Here is a 14,690-nt window from a genome sequence, read left to right as displayed (position 1 = left end):
GCATTCACAGAGGGTGGGATAGCTGGTAGCTGTGAGATCCAACGTTAGTGTTCGTCAGGATAGAGGTCAGGAGCGGAGGGCGTTGTAAAATGAAAAGTAATGAAGTGGAATGGACCCAGTTTATTCCTGTAACGATGATACATTGGTGTCTACGTAGGGCTGAGCAGCCCCAAGATGGGTTGCCGTCTGCTCATCAGAGAGGCAGAGGCTAGAGGAGCGACTACTCGGGGCCGAGGTCTGAAGCTAAGAGAGCGCGGAGCTGTTTCCAAGCCGCCCTCGCCGCTCCCAGCCGCGTCCCCACGTGATCATACGATTAGTCTCTGATTGGAGGATTGATTCCGCCAACGCGCCTTGCTAGTAGCGTACCCCCGTCAGCGCAACCAACCCGTGGGACTTGAGTCTGACCGAGGAGCACGTGGCAGGAATGTGCCGACCATGGTCTTCCGGCCAGCACCTTCCACCACAGTATGCCCAAGCTGGCTACGGCCGAACATTATGCATGGAAAATTTTATTTAATAAAATATTGTCGGCAATGATCCCTCTTGGGGGGGTCTCCTCCCTGCACATCCTTTCCCCTTCCGAAGAAGGCTCTCTGGATGAAAATGAATGAGCTTATTCTAATTGATTATTCCATTTAAAAAAATATATGATCATTATGAAGGGTCCCAGAAATTAACATCCATAACATAGTATAAATATCAATATGTGCAAAAGTTACAAAGTGGCCTGAAGGGCCTGAAGGACGGCTCTTGAATAACAAACTTGTGAAGTTGGTGCGACGGCAGTGGGGCGGCGCCATGCTATGAGTGTGTGTCGGCGGTATCAGTGGTGGTGGGTACCCAGGCGATGATGAGGGGCACCGGAGCACAGCACACTGAAACTCTCCACCCTCGTGGGGTGAGAGAATGCTCCCAGGCCTAACAGTCACAAGGGGGTTTTTCCCCGTAATATTACTTTGAGTTCTTAAATCTAGCATTACAATGGTAATTGCCCAAGTGGGTGAATGATTTGCAAAACCCTCTTTTACAGAGTATCCAGGCTACTATAATCAGAATCATTACAATGATGATTACCGAACCAGCGCTGGGTAATACAATGGTGGTTAATCGCTTGGTTTGGTGCCAATCAGCAATATGTGAGGCCACTCGGTCAAGAGCAACTTGGTTATGTTCCTGGGTAAGGAGATGATTGATCGATTGGAGTAGATCTGAATCATTGGTATTCGGTAAATTCTTTAGCTTCTCGTGGTGATGGAGTTTAAAAGAGAGTTCAGGAAGGTATAAGGTAAATGTGGGAATGGTGACATGAAAGGTGGAGTGCAATTGAGCTGATATCCTCATAGAAGCAGCGTATACGTCACATCTTGAACTATTATACACTAGGCCACTATTATTCAGTGTTACCCGGTACGATTCAGTCTCTGACATTGAACGGTGGCACACCAGGGTGGCGGTGACAGTCTGTGGAACAGCGAACAGAAAACTGTTGCCAACAGGCTGAATTATTGGTTGACGAAGTGAGACTAGAACACGAGGACATGGAGGTGTAGTAGTTTCAGCTAAAAACAGTGACATCTCGCACTCAGTAGTGTTAGTGTGTAAAATTAGCGTGGAGCATACGTAATGTGTTGTATGGAAGCAACTGGATAGTTCAGCGCGAGAGAGAGTGGCGTGAGTTTGTCGATCCCGAGTAACTATTAAAAATTCTTGAGTCTGTCAAACAACATGGTGGTGAAGGGTAGCCCAAGAGATTGGAAAAGTGTATATTTGATAGCACTCGTATTCGCAATTTGCGCACGTGATTGGCAACCTCATTCGCATCCGAATACCGTCCGAATTACGGGTAAGTCGGACCTCCAACGCAGCATAGTAAAAGGGGAGGTTGCTTTCCCGCACGGCATAAAGCATTTGTTTAGGGGCCAAAATTTGCGACGACACATTGTGTAGGATGTGCAAGAAGGGCTTTGAGGGTAACAGATGTGGACTGAGCTTTCCTTGCAGTCCGAGTTGAATGGCCGAGTGTAACATGTGCACGTGTAACTGTGCTGTGTGTAAATTAAATAAAAGAATCTGCGTGGTCTTCACAATGTCCAATGTGATAGTCAGATTACGTAATCCCGAGCGAAGATGAGTCCACTCTTGGTTAAAGGATTGTTCAAGTGCACCATAGTGTCGTGTTAATCTGTCGGCTACAACTTGTATTTGTCTAGTCGTGGCTAACAGGTTTTTCTCAAGATGTGTCAGGCGCACCTGTTGATGTACCAACACTTCGTGATTAACTTGTGTTTCCGAAAGCGCTTGCTGTGTGTCCAGATCCCAGCGTTCTGCGTCTGTTTCGTCAGGAGTCCCAAAGACAGATTTTAATAATGTACCTCCAACGGGCAACCAGGCTCGTTTGAAACGAGGCCGTGGTACTGCATCCCTAATACTGTTCAATTGACATCGAAGGGTTGAAATAATTCTAGTCACTTCCCACAAAGATCGGAGAAACTCATGTTCCTTCGTCTGCGTCAAGAAGGTTTCATATTATGTCAATTGCTGAGCTGTATCATATAAAGCACGGTCTTCCTCTTCTAATAATGTTAAGTTTGCATCAGCTAACACAATAGCATAATGTGGAGTATGCACCAGATTATGACGACGTCCAAAAAGCACGCCAGATGTGGAAGGGTAGACGTGAAATGGAGGCGCCTTAACGGCGACGACGACAACCATTGAGGTTAACATGCTTCCCATTGCGGATGATATATTGACAGCCGTTTGAACAGAGGTTGCTTTCAGCTTCCAATGTTGATAACGGTCGACTGCGAGAGAAAGTATTAGTGACCCTACAAGTAAAAATTTCCTGGCTTACTTGATGAGTAATTCAGAGATGACAGAGGGGGTACAACGTTGTAGCAATAATTACCTGGCAAGTAGCGACGATGGACCTGTTCAGTCACGCTTACTGATGAAGAAGGCCACGAAGTAGAATCACGGCAGGCAACCAACAGTTTGGCAGCCGTGGGGGTAGCAAGGCGGCAAGACAATGGTGTAATTCAACACTGAGTATCCGCTGATCAATCACGCGTCAGCAAAAAAGACGCTGAACGCGGAGGAAGTACTACGCATCGCAGACTAAGCGTAACTCGCTGGAAAAAATTTTTCAACCTGTTGCCGGCCCGAGTGACCGTGCGGTTCTAGGCGCTACGGTCTGGAACCGAGCGACCGCTACGGTCGCAGGTTCGAATCCTGCCTCGGGCATGGATGTGTGTGATGTCCTTAGGTTAGTTAGGTTTATTCTAGGCGACTGATGACCTCAGAAGTTAAGTCGCATAGTGCTCAGAGCCATTTCAACCTGCTATGGGACGCTGGCTAAGTGTCATTAATTAATTTGAGATTTTGTACGAAGAAAGTTTTTTTTAAATGAATAAAATGAGAAGGAATCCTGTGATCGCGGTGTAAACCTGCACAGCCGAGGCACCTCCCACGCATTGGCCACTACGCAGGGGCACCCACCCCGCTAAGGCTCGACACGGCGAGACAGGTGAAGTACTTCATAAATTTCAGAAATAACATTGAGTGGTTTTTCAGCTGTAGAAAACCCGAATGAGGGTAGGACAACTCAAGTTATCTCAATAATCATAGGATCTTTACTTACAGAAGTGGTCAATAGAGAGATTAACTGTACTGAAGTCGGAAATGAATGTTAGCGAGAGCGAGTCTGTTGCTCGTGAATACAGAGGCTGGACGTGAAGCAGTGGAGGCGGCGCAGCGCAGCTTTATCAGCGCTGAGCCGGCAGAGTGCTGAGCTCAGATAACAGCGTCGGAGAGCGCTAGTGGCTCTGCGTCCGAGACTAAGACATTGTAAATGCAACTTAAAAGTAACAGTTTATTGCAAAGCAATAATAAACGAATAGCTGTTGTCACAAAGACGTTTGATTCCATTTTAACAGAACAACTTAAGTGTTCAACAGGTAAATTGATTACGTTGTTGATTAAAAGAAACTGCTACTGAACATAATGTACATACGTACGTACTTCCCTTTCCCCTTCCGAAGAGCGGAGGGCATAAACGATAAAAGCCTTGTTCATGTACTTAGTATATGACAATAGAGGTCTGGTAACATCAACAAGTTACACCAAGGTAGTGTGGATATGAACAGTGTGAGTGTGTTGTAAGTTGTTATTGGGCGTATGAAGTGTTGTGTAAATGTGTGACTAATGGTAGCTGATGGCGGATACGAATTGAAGGCCAATAGGTGCTATCAGAGATACTTCCAGTCGAGAAACAATGAAAATTAAAAGGGAATACCGAATATGACACAAAAATAACGTATAACCATAAAGTGTACTAACATTAATCATAACTATAAATTGATAACAATAAAACATGACATTGAAGTAATAATAATTGACAAGAAATAAAATAAAGGGAATATTTCCCGAACATAAACTTCCGAATCGGATACGAAATCCGTCAGGGGATGTTGTTTTTTTAGTCGGTTGACGAAGTGCATAAGGGACTACGTCAGTAGAATCCGACAGTGTGTGTATATAACAACATTGTTCTTAAAAGTGCAGTTTGCACTGTCAGATGGTGAAAAGCAACGAATCCGTTCAGCAACGAAAAAGGCTGCCATTTGGGGAACGGTATCTGAATCTTTGGCAGAATCCGATGATTCTGCAATGGAATTGCCATGTAGAAGAAAGTGGCGTTGTATAAAATGTAATAAAAGAGCATCTGGGGCTCAGTTCATTTGTGGTTGAGTGCCAAAGGCGTAGTGTGAGCGCAAATTGTCTCACGGTAATTGATGTATGAATTGTTTTGTGGTCAACCGAGGAGCCTAGGATACGGTGACGTGTAAGTACAAGTTCGCGGTGCGAATGAGCTACCTGCGAGTGACTCGACTAATAAGTTCAGAAGTGCATTAGTGCAATCTGCAGACTTGGATTGATGATTATATAATTTGCAGGGCAATGGAGCAACCTGCAGACAGTGCTAAGGCAACCCGTCTAATAATTGAGGGGTAGGCAGTGCATTGGAGCTATCTGCGATACCCCGGTTCAGCGGGCCTAAGGGCGTCCGTCTGACTTAATAAGAATTAGTGTAGGCACATGGGTTTCCTGCGATACATGGAATAAAAGTATCAGCGGCGTTATTAGCGACCTGCTGTACTAGGAAAATGTCGACTGTTCAAGCAATAAAAATAGCTCTGAAGCTACAATAGCATACATGCATAAATAGCGTCACTTTTTGTGCGCGCACTACATAAAATGAAAATCATGAACTATAAATCACTAGCGCTAGCATAATGAGATAATTAAACACAATGACATATATTGACAGGAAAATAAAAACACAATGATGTATAATAATAACGCTGTAAGTAGTCGGAACGCTCAACGTTAACATGTAACACTGGCCACCTGGGGCTGGTTGCTAGGCTGCGTGTGTGTTAGTGTTAAAACTGACGATAACAAATTGAACTGGAAGGACAACTAGGCACAGTTCCCGTAGCGCTTACATCACCGGCTAATTAGAGGCAAAGTACGTATCTCACAATGGATCATCGGCCGATATTTCGGGGCAAGACTGCAACAAGGGAGAGCAATATCTCGGTGTAAATGGGTGGTAAGATTAAAAGACCGGTATTGTCGGAAGAGGGTACCTAACATGTTGTAAGGGCCTCCTCATCGACAGAAGAAGGAAAACAGGATATAACAATGACTACGGCGGTAGAGTAAAATAAATGGGGAGGGCAAAAATAACTGCGTAGCAACCAAGGAACAATCGCCCTCCGATATACGGCAGCCCGGACGATTGGTCGTTTGTGCCTCGTCAGTAGCGTGAAAAACCCGTGGCATTGCATTGGTTTGCCCATATCTGGCCTTGTCCAAGGAAGATAATGTTAAATGTCCTCATAGTTCGATGTGTAAGAGGGTTCGGACTGTAGTTTGTAGCTTATACAATGAATCAAAGCAGTAGTGAAACTTCACTTATAGGATTGGCAGACTAAGGTATGCAGAATAATGTAAATCGTTAAGAACTTCGTGTGATTTATGCAGCTAATGTGAAACAAAACAAGGAAAAGAATTTAAACAATGAATCACATCTACTTAACATTTATGTTAAGATTTATTGGGATGTTTGAATGAATTTTGTTTGCCGTGTCTTCCGGCTGCATGAAAGAAACCAGCTTGGAGCTGTTAGCGAGCGCGCAGCGCACGCGTAGGTGCGGAGTAGGCACCGGCACGTCAGCGGTTATGTGAGACGGCGTGTAGCCGCGAGAGACCGGCCGCTACTGCAGTGACAAATATCACGCGCTTAGCGTGTACCAGGAATAGTGATGAATTAGAAATTGCTAATTATCTAGAATAAGAGTTTTTTAAAAAGGCTGTTAGTTATATTAAATGATGGTAATTACATTGTAGTATATCATACACGGAGGATAGGGCAGTAATTTGCGGTTTCTTTTTGTAACTACTCGGACGCGCCGCGTGTTGAGACGCTGGAGGTGGCAGCGCACGTGGTGATAAGATACGTCGTCGCGCGGAGCGCTGTTACTGGCTGAGAAAAAATGATGGCGAGGAGATGGGACAGCGCTGAAGAGAGGAGGGGAGGTGACAGCTGATGTGTTGCCCCGCCAACAGCTGGTCCCGTAAACAAAGCGTACGAGGCGTATGCGTTTCAAGTCCTGGCTTTATCTGTTCCGATTACTTACGGTTAGCTGCAGCAAATACAGAACTACGACATATAGTAAAATTCACTAGACGTCAACGTAACAAGTATTAAGAAAAGCTTGGAGTAAAAATACTCCACATGTACTGGTTTGCCAAATAGATGGCAATAGAGGACATTGAAGAATATTATTCGGAGTTAGCAGCCGCGGTACTGCTAACACCAAGTGTAATGGTTGCATTTGAAGCAAGTCAGTTGCGTGACGTCTAATGCGTGGCATTGCTTGCAAAACATAAAGCATAATCATACGTATAAAAATGAGCAAAAATACATGACAGGACTGGAAATTGACAATTGAGAATGGCTGGGAACTCCGTGGTGGCCAGGCACGTCTTGCTTCCAAGTCCCTGGAGAAAATGACTTAAACTAAGCTGCAATAAAACATAACATAAAACTGTAATTAGGCGTGATTAATCACGCGACCTCAACCCATAAGGGTGTCGATTCCGCAAAGGGTATCTACAACCCTGTGGAGGTAATCTCCTCCGTTTTTTCTTTCGTCTTTGCTCCACTTGAGGTGGAGGTGACACAAGCGGATCGGGGGCTGCGACCTGTTGTGGTGACACAGCCCTACCGTGGTAAGGTTGCAGGCGGTCAAAGTGCACTATCACCGTACGATCGGTTAATTGCAGTTCTGCATTGACTGGTGAGGTCAACCGTACAATCCGATACGGGCCTTCTAAGCGGGGAGAGAACTTTTTAGTTTGTCCCTTTTTGATTGCCGGGTTTCGTAGTAACACTAAATCACCTGTTTGTTAAGTCGGTAAAACAGCATTTTTGTTCTGCCTGTGCAACTGTTTATTAGTAGCTGTACATTAGGCACGTAATGGATGCCAAGGAGGGGAAGGAGGCCAGTCCACAGCTCGTCGTCGTGCGGTAGCGTTCTCGCTTCCCGCGCCCGGGTTCCCGGATTCGATTCCCGGCGGGGTCAGGGATTTACCTGCCTCATGATGAATGGGTGTTGTGTGATGTCCTTAGGTTAGTTAGGTTTAAGTAGTTCTAAGTTCTAGGGGACTGATGACCATAGATGTTAAGTCCCATAGTGCTCAGAGCCATTTGAACCATTTTTGAAGGAGGCCAGTATGCACTCCGTGTGTATACCGGGTCATTCTGGATGTGGGAAAGGCTGCTTCCGAAAGCCATGAAGAGTATAAGGGAGCAGCCAATTGCAGGTGGTTGCTCATGTCGGTACCAATGACGAGTGTCGCTTTGGACCGCTCGAGATTCTCTGTGGTTTTGGGCAGCTAGTGTAAATGGTAAAGACTGCTAGATCTGCTTGCGAGATTAAGGCGGAGCTCGCCATCTGCAGCATCGTCGATAGAATCGACTGTGGTCCTTTGGTGCAGAGCCGAGTGGAGGGTGTGAATCAGAGGCTCAGGCGGTTCTGTGACAGTGTAGGCTGCAGATTCCTTGACTTGCGCCATCGGGTGGTGGGTTTCCGGGTTCCGCTTAATAGGCTAGGAGTTCACTACACACAAGAAGATGCTACACGGGAAGCGGGGCCTGCGTGGAAGGAACTGAGCGGTTTTTTAGGTTAGAGGGTCTCAGGGAACCACAGAAAGATCGTCAGTCTGAAAGGGGGCGGTTAAAACACGGTAAGGTAGCTGTACAAACTATAGGTCTTGAAGTTATAAATTACCGTAGCTGTGTTGGGAAAGAACCAGAGCTCCAAGCGCTAATAGGAAGCACTGAAGCTCAAATAGTTACAGATACAGAAAGCTGGCTAAAGCCGGAAATGAGATCAGCTGAAATTTTTTCAAACGATCTAACAATGTTTAGAAAAGATAGCTTAAATACAGTTGGTGGTGGAGTATTTATTGCTGTCAGAAATAGTTTGCCTTTTAAAGAAACTGAAGTACATAGCTCCTGTGAAATAGTATGGATAGAGGTTATAGTTGACAATCGGACTAAACTATTAACTGGATCATTTTACCGACCCCCCCTCCCCCGAGTCGGAAGATATAGTTGCTGAACACTTCAAAGAAAACTTGAGTCTCATTTCAAATACGTACTCAACTCATACAATTATAGTCGCTGGTGACTTCAATCTACCCTCGATATGCTGGAAAATCTATACGTTTTCTATACTTAGCAACCACGTACAACCAATCGCTCACAGAAATATCCGTACCTAAAGATTGGAAAATTGCTCAAGTCACACCAATACCGAAAAAGGAAAGTAGGAGTAATCCGTTGAATTACTGGCCCAATCACTAACGTCGATCTGCAGTAGGGTTTTGCAACATATACTGTATTCGAACATATTGAAGTGCCTCGAACAAAACGATTTATTGGCGCATAATCAGCACGGATTCAGAAAATGTCGTTCTTGCGAAATACAACTAGCTCTTTATAATCATGAAGTAATGAGTTCTATCGATAGGGGATGTCAAATTGTTCCATATTTTTAGATTTACATCAGGCTTTCGACACCTGTCCTCACAAGCGTCTTCTAACCAAACTGCGTGCCTGAGCCGTGTGCGGCTCGCGTTGGTGCCGTTCATAGCTTGGCATCTTGTAATAGCGATAGTGACGTCTCGTTTTCTTAGGGCGTTCACTGGCGCCACTACGTTTGCTCGCCTTGTCTGTCCGTGAGTGGTAGCAGCGGCGCTTATCAATAGCGCGTACTGTGGTACCATCTTTGGAGCGGCCTCTAGTATGTCCGGGTCGTCGTGTGTCGAGGGGAGTTGAGTTGGGACAGATCAGCAGTGAGGTCCGGACAGCCAGTACTCGCCCGACTGCTTGCGGCACACATGCACTGTCCGACGGAAGGATGTGGTCGCGAGTGTGCACGACCACGTCAAGGAATGGATTCAGCGAGTTTTAGTTGAATGGACTGTGATACACTCCTGGAAATTGAAATAAGAACACCGTGAATTCATTGTCCCAGGAAGGGGAAACTTTATTGACACATTCCTGGGGTCAGATACATCACATGATCACACTGACAGAACCACAGGCACATAGACACAGGCAACAGAGCATGCACAATGTCGGCACTAGTACAGTGTATATCCACCTTTCGCAGCAATGCAGGCTGCTATTCTCCCATGGAGACGATCGTAGAGATGCTGGATGTAGTCCTGTGGAACGGCTTGCCATGCCATTTCCACCTGGCGCCTCAGTTGGACCAGCGTTCGTGCTGGACGTGCAGACCGCGTGAGACGACGCTTCATCCAGTCCCAAACATGCTCAATGGGGGACAGATCCGGAGATCTTGCTGGCCAGGGTAGTTGACTTACAACTTCTAGAGCACGTTGGGTGGCACGGGATACATGCGGACGTGCATTGTCCTGTTGGAACAGCAAGTTCCCTTGCCGGTCTAGGAATGGTAGAACGATGGGTTCGATGACGGTTTGGATGTACCGTGCACTATTCAGTGTCCCCTCGACGATCACCAGTGGTGTACGGCCAGTGTAGGAGATCGCTCCCCACACCATGATGCCGGGTGTTGGCCCTGTGTGCCTCGGTCGTATGCAGTCCTGATTGTGGCGCTCACCTGCACGGCGCCAAACACGCATACGACCATCATTGGCCCCAAGGCAGAAGCGACTCTCATCGCTGAAGACGACACGTCTCCATTCGTCCCTCCATTCACGCCTGTCGCGACACCACTGGAGGCGGGCTGCACGATGTTGGGGCGTGAGCGGAAGACGGCCTAACGGTGTGCGGGACCGTAGCCCAGCTTCATGGAGACGGTTGCGAATGGTCCTCGCCGATACCCCAGGAGCAACAGTGTCCCTAATTTGCTGGGAAGTGGCGGTGCGGTCCCCTACGGCACTGCGTAGGATCCTACGGTCTTGGCGTGCATCCGTGCGTCGCTGCGGTCCGGTCCCAGGTCGACGGGCACGTGCACCTTCCGCCGACCACTGGCGACAACATCGATGTACTGTGGAGACCTCACGCCCCACGTGTTGAGCAATTCGGCGGTACGTCCACCCGGTCTCCCTCATGTCCACTATACGCCCTCGCTCAAAGTCCGTCAACTGCACATACGGTTCACGTCCACGCTGTCGCGGCATGCTACCAGTGTTAAAGACTGCAATGGAGCTCCGTATGCCACGGCAAACTGGCTGACACTGACGGCGGCGGTGCACAAATGCTGCGCAGCTAGCGCCATTCCACAGCCAACACCGCGGTTCCTGGTGTGTCCGCTGTGCCGTGCGTGTGATCATTGCTTGTACAGCCCTCTCGCAGTGTCCGGAGCAAGTATGGTGGGTCTGACACACCGGTGTCAATGTGTTCTTTTTTCCATTTCCAGGAGTGTATTTGAGTAGTACAACTTTCACCTGTGTGTGTGTGTGTGTGTGTGTGTGTGTGTGTGTGTGTCCGCCTATCGGAGCGAACTCAAGGCAAAAGGTTGTTAGTCGACGATTTATACTGGGATCTTTCCCATGCCTGACTTGAGTGGCGACGACCGTCGGTTGGTCGTTCGGTCGGTCGTCGCAGCGGACGACGTGCATTTGGTTTTCCGACCGCTTCTGATTTCTCTGTGTTTGTGCCGACTTATAATTCGTCCATGTTGTTTCACAGCGACTGGTTTTAGTGTTGTTTGAGACATTGTGGAATTGTCCTCGCGGATCCCTGTGTATCTTCTGTGGTTTTTAATGTCCAGTTATTTAAATGCTGCCTGCGTTCTGGTGTCGGTATTTCGGCTTCGGACAGAGCTGCGAGGACGACAGCAGCGCCAGGGCAGGCCAGGACCGCTGGCGGCGTGCAGGCACTGTCGGACTGAGGTGCTGTAGCCGACGACCGAACCCAGGACGTTTGAAGTTGAGTGAACCGTGTCCAGTACTGAAACCTCCACTGTTTGAGATCTCACTGCGTGTTGCTGCTCCCAGGGTCGGTGGGACCAACAGCAGCAGTTGGAGATTAGCACATTGGCGGAAACTATTAGTCACCTTCTTGATGTCGGTTTGGATTTAGTATCATTCTTATTACTGAAGGGCCAACAGCGGTATTTTCTGCCTTGTGGCCGCTAACGCCCCACTTACGTGCCATGGAGGCTAGTGTACTTTTCCGGCAGTGCACCTTTCCTTGTCGTGTTGATGCTGTCCGACACGGCGTGTAGTTCGACAGCCTCTTGAATTGTATTGTGTATATGTTTTGGAGAGGTCTACCTTGGTTCTAGTGTTTCCTCCGTCCTGGGGTATGTTTCTGAAGACGTGATGCTGTCCATCTCTTCGCCCTCGCCTAAAAATATTCCATCGTTGTACCGGTTGTTTGGTCGGTCGGTCGGCGCTTAAGCTACCCTTAGTGTGAGTTGCCATCTCGTTACGTGAGTACAACTCTTCGCTGCCTGTCTCACCGCTTCCACAGCTGTAGTCACCTTGCTCAGGTTGATCCAGGGAGCACTGTCTCTGAATCACTCTGTCTTATTTGGACAAGTTGTCATATTTGTTTAAAATTTACTATAATGTTTTAACATGTTATTGCCGTCCCCGCTTGTGATTCCGGCCTTAAGCCGTTAATTGTTTGTAACACTGCTTGTGGCCTTCACCCGACAAATTATTTTCAAGAGACTTGAGAAGGCCTTCAGCCGTCACTGTAACTTGTTACAGTTATTAAGATTGTTAAAAGGGTTTTTGGCATTTTTAACCTGTAAATGTCCACCTTATTGGTAATTCAGGCCTTCAGCCGTTGTTTATTTTTTTTTAATCGTTTGTGGCCTTCAGCCCACGGATAATTTTCAGGCCTTCAGCCATTGATTGTGTGTAACGCTGCTTGTGGCCTTCAGCCGATAATAACTTGCAATACTTCTAATAAGGCTTTCAGCCACCTGTGTAGTAAAATCTTTAAAGATGATTGTGGAGTTTTTTGAATAAAGTGTATGTGTTTTCTGTGCAAATAACGGTAACTGATTAGGCTCCATCCACATCTTTCCTGTTTCCCTAAGTCCCACGTTTCAGTGCCTATGGAATATCGCCTCAGTTGTGCTACCGGATTCGTGTCAGAAACGTCACAGTTCGTAGTAAAAGACGGAAAGTCATGGAGTAAAACAGAAGTAATATGTGGCGTTCCCCACGGAAGTGTTATAGGCCCTATATTGTTCCTGATCTACATTAACGCCATAGGAGACAATCTCAGTAGCCGTCACAGATTATTTGCAGATGATGCTGTCATTTACCGTCTTGTAAAGTCATCAGATGACCAAAACGAATTACAAAATGATTTAGAGATAATAATGGCAATTGACCCTGAGTAAAGAAAAGTGTGAAGCTGTTTACATGAGTACTAAACGAAATCAGCTAAACTTCGATTACGCGGCAAGTCACACAAATCCGAAGGCTGTAAATCCAGCTAAATACTTAGGCACTACAATTAAAAATAACCTAAATTGGAACGATCACATAGATAATGTTGTGGGTAGCGCAAACCAAAGGCTGCGATTCATTGACGTAACACTTAGACGATGCAGCAGGTCTACTAAAGAGACTGCTAGTCCGCCCTATTCTGGAGCATTGCTGTGCGGTGTGGGATCCACATCACGTGGGACTGATGTATAACATCGAAAAAGTACAAAGAAGGGCGGTTTGTTCTGTAGTATCGTGCAATAACGGAGATCGTGCCACAGACATGATATGTGAATTGGAGTGGCTGTCATTAAAACAAAGGTGTTTTTCGTTGCGACGGGATCTTCTCATGAAATTTCAATCACCAGTTTTCTCCTCCGATTGCGAAAACATTCTGTTGGCAACCCCCTACATGGGGAGAAATGATCATCACAATAAAATAAGAAAAATCATGGCTCGCACAGAAAAAATTTAAGTGGTCGTTTCTCCCGCGCGCCTTTCTGGAGTGGCACGGTAGAGAGAGAGCTTGAACGCGGTTCATTGAACCCTCTGCCAAGCACTTTATTGTGAATAGCAGAGTAATCACGTAGATGTAGATGTAGATGTGTGGTGGAAAGTGATTGTGATTCTTTATCTTCCCCGTCTTCTGGCCCTCCCCTGGAGGAGAACTTCTGGTCTTTCCCTAGTGGGTGGAACTTGTGGTCTGCAACTTGTGGTGGACTAAGAGCCAGTGGCAGTTTCCAACTGTACCGACAGTGGAACTGCATAACATCTCATACACATCGTGTGTCATTAGGGTGAACTTATTCGTTCTGAGTCGGCTCTCTGACGTTTGACAATTCCAGCATGCACCGTCGTGCCCGTGTGTCAGATTGGTTCGGCGAGATAAGCGAACGGATGCACCTCACACTCACTAACATCTGCCGTCATTTCAGGCCTCCGATAGGGAAGTTTCTCGCATTATAACAATCAGAAAGCCAGTCCGAGTAGTTTTCAGATTTTCGAGTATGCGCCAGAACATTACAGCTGCTGCAGCGCGCAGCTCCTCGCCCACAGCATGCCATTTTCTGCTGCCTCCTGAATTAAGGTAAAAGGGTAAAGTGTTACTGCACCTGTATGGGGGTATTAATTGATATTCAGGGCTCCGTGTTCTCCAGTGAACCATAGTTTGTGGTGCAATTGGTCGCAGTGGATTCCATTTGAACAGAAATGGGCCTCATAGTGGATTCATGTAAACATAGTCAGATTGTGTTGTAAGAGGGATTAATTCAGGGAAGAATTTATATAGTTTCCACCCCAATGAACGCTTTGCGAATCTTGCAGCATCCCTTTTCTCATTTATGTACGTCATTTTTTGTAAGAATTTGTAAAAGGATTAACAAATACGCGTCATTACTTTTGTAAACTAAATATGCCACTCTTCTCAGTAATACTCCCTCAACTATTCACTATCTTCCTTTTATTGTTGCGATACAGGGATACACCAACAATTCAAAATTCAATCGTATTAAATTGGTTAATCTGAGTATTAATTTGAGTTTTGAAAGTGACGGCAGGCGTAGGAAACGAAAGTGCCGTCAGAAAATACACTAATTTCATATATAAAAATTAAGGGTCACGATTTGAAGGTTATGGAGAAGATAATAAAATTGAAACAAATGAGCCGTCGGTCACAA

This window comes from Schistocerca nitens, chromosome 1 (genome assembly GCF_023898315.1).
Source record: "Schistocerca nitens isolate TAMUIC-IGC-003100 chromosome 1, iqSchNite1.1, whole genome shotgun sequence".
NCBI classification, from domain to species: domain Eukaryota; kingdom Metazoa; phylum Arthropoda; class Insecta; order Orthoptera; family Acrididae; genus Schistocerca; species Schistocerca nitens.
The sequence above is the reverse complement of the archived record's forward strand: the minus strand, read 5'-3'. Positions refer to the sequence as shown.